This window comes from Octopus bimaculoides, chromosome 10, assembly GCF_046866305.1.
Source record: "Octopus bimaculoides isolate indiv1 chromosome 10, ASM4686630v1, whole genome shotgun sequence".
In the NCBI taxonomy this organism is placed as follows: Eukaryota; Metazoa; Mollusca; class Cephalopoda; order Octopoda; family Octopodidae; genus Octopus; species Octopus bimaculoides.
The window spans coordinates 63591302-63594711 of NC_142937.1; positions in this window are offsets into that span (position 1 = coordinate 63591302).

Consider the following 3410-nt stretch of genomic DNA (forward strand, 5'->3'; position numbering starts at 1 on the left):
GACACACAGGGCTCGCGCAATTTCTGCTCTACCGGTCATTCACTACAACACTTGTATGTGTTCGGATTATCTTTGCACTGGGGTCATCCGGACTACCATCTTCACCGTGAACAGGAATTAATCTTCTCTCTTCGCTCCTTTGCACCACAAGGGCTCAACTTTCCTCCTCTCTTCATCTGACACCTATTTCCTGTCTTCACTCATACCCACCTTCTCTCTTCATTGATACTTCCTCCACCCACGCTCCACACCGACACACTCCACTCCCCCATATCCGACCCCTAGTTCCCACACCTCCACCTCATACCACATCTCCCCACCCACATCTCCACCCCAACACTACCACTGACCACTTCCCAGCACCCACACTACACATCATCATCTGCATACCCACACACTATCATCCACACACCCACACATAACAGACGCACACACACACGCACACATCCACTCGCTCAAGTCACTAGCCCTTATCCACACACACACACTTACACATTCTCGCATACACACATGCACTTTCATTTTGAGACCAACTGTACTTTATTATCTCCCCTTCTTTCTTCCTCTCCTGTCACACCTCCCCCCCCAACCAGTCGCCATGCTTTATCGCTAAATCCACAAGTTTTTTCTCAGTTCCCTGTCTTTATTTTCTCTTATTCCTTTCTGCTGAAGAGTGTAGGCTCGAAGTGTAAAATACCTTCTCAATTTCCCGAGGGTAAAACTAATACACCTGTTTGTTGTTCATACACTTATCTTCGTCTTTTGTTTTTCTGTAAATTTCAACTATATATATATATATATATATATATATATATATATATATATATATATATATATATATATATATATATATATATAGCAATACAGTATCTATTTGACTGTTTATACATTTATGATGTGTTGTTCGTTGCTAGCCTTCACAGACACACAATTTCACTTGCATAGATGCACACGTACATAGTCTTATATGGAAATCAGAGCTGTCTGAGGCCAATAAAACTATATTCCGCGATGCTATCGCAGTACCAGTGCTAGCACCAACATTTATGATGCAAGCTTGAACACTTGAAGAAATCCCTAATTTAAATATCAGGATTAGAATGATATAAATCTCTCAGTAACTTCCCCCATCAATAGTAACATTGGCAGGATGTATATTAGTTGGAGCGAACTGTGGCAAAGGTATGAACATTCGGTCCAGACTGCCTTTTTGGTGCAACATCGTATCATTTCGACATTTACAGAACAGTAAAGAGAGAAAGGAGTACACCATATGTACACTACACTCAACAGCTGTTGAGTGTATACATGATAGGGCCATAAGATTAAGTGAAAAATTCCTGAATAAGTATTTTGTGTCTACAGCTGGTTCATGTGAAACGAGAGTAGTTGGACTTACTCAAAACAGAGAGCTGGAGGAGAAATACTCAGACTAATTATGCACAGTTACATATCCCACAAGTTGGAGAATATCAACATTAAGAGGAACACTATCCTCTCCTTGACATCCTTGGTGAACGGCTACACCTTTGCTACCCAGAAATAGGAGTTATCTATTAAATATCATATTAACAAGAGAGATAATTGATGCCTCTAAAACTGCACACTGTAAAAGAAAATATAAATTATGCCATACTAGTCTGGAAGATATCACCAACAGCCGTGTTTAAGACTTAAAACCACGGCTGCTGTGGTATTAATATCTGTTGAGCCGTATATATATATATATATCTGTATGTATGTATATATATATGTTTATGTGTATGTATGTATGTATGCATGTATGCATGTGTGTATGTAATTATGTATGTATGTATGTATGTATGAATATATATATATATATATATATATATATATATATATATATATATATATATATATATATATATATATATATATATATATATATATATATATTTACGTATATATATTTATTTATTTATTTATACAAGGTGTCCCCCAAAAATATATATACACTGTAGCAGCTGATAACTCAATTGATGTTTTTTCTTTCCAGATGAAACCCACCTGAATTAATGATGGCAGTCAGAGTAAGCTTTGAACAAAGGAAATTCATTCTAAAATGCTACTGAGAGTGTGAAAACGCAGTTGAAGTGCAAAGACAGTTTAGGATGGAGTTTCAAACAGATCCACTAATGCGACTTACCATCACTCGAATTAGAGATAAGTTTGAAGCCGATGAAACTTCAGAATGTCCACGAGAAGTGTTCCGGAAGACTACGAACATTGACAACCCTCACAAAGCAGGAAGGAGTGCTGGAAACGTATCACCAATATCCAAGAAAATCTGCGGCAAGCGAGTCGTGAGGTAGGTATTTCAAAATCGCCTGTCCAACGCATTTTGAAGCGTTGTCAATGGAAACGTTACGTTCCAATTAGTCCATGCTATCAATGACGATGATCTAGATCGAATTGTGCAGTATTGCAAGTGGTACTTGGCACGATGTGTAGAAGATGCACACTTTCCAAAAAAGATTGTGTGGAGTGATGAAGCCACATTCAAATTAAATGGTTCAATTAAACGTCACAATTGCACTTACTGTGGACCTGAGAATCCGCATGTTATGGCAGAACACCATGTTAATTTACGAAGAATTACAGTGTGGTGTAGATTATCATCAAGAGGATTAACTGGACCTTTCCTTTTTGACACTACTGTGACTGGTCCCATTTGCTTGAACTTGCTGCAACAGTCTGTCATGCCAAACATTAGAGAAGACTTTGAAGATGAGGAGTCTTATTTTCAGTAAGATGGGGCATCCCACACTGCCATCGCGATGTTAAATCCTTCCTTGATGAGATCTCGCTAAACAGGTGGATTGGACAAAGGGGTTTCGTTGAATACCCTCCGCGTTGACCAAACCTCACACTACAAGACTTTTTTATACAGGGATACCTAAAAGACAAAGTCTACGCTATGAAGCCAGCAACAGTCACTGATTTGAGAGCAGCCATTGAACGAGAGTGCTCACAAATACCAAACTAATTTTTTCGTGATGTTTGCGATTCCATTGCTTTACGTTGTCAGCTCTGGATCAGAACGGACGGAGAAGCAGGAAAAAAAATCACCAACGGTCCACATGCGGTTATATGCGCAACCATTCACACTTTAAGTTTAAGGAAATTCTTGCAAACATTTATTGTCCCTGATATCGGAGCTTTCTTTCGCGTATGAATTACGTAACTAAGTTTATTCTTCCAAGAAAGCAAATTCCAAGCGGTTAGACACATATCCTTGCGTTCCAGTAATAATGGGTGTCAAACTAAAAATGTATTTTGAGTATATTGTTTGAAGACTCCTAACCATTGATCCATAGAAAACTTCTTTCTTCTGAATTTTTCACGGATGTCAATCAGTCACCACGGCTGTTGGTATTAATATCTGGTGA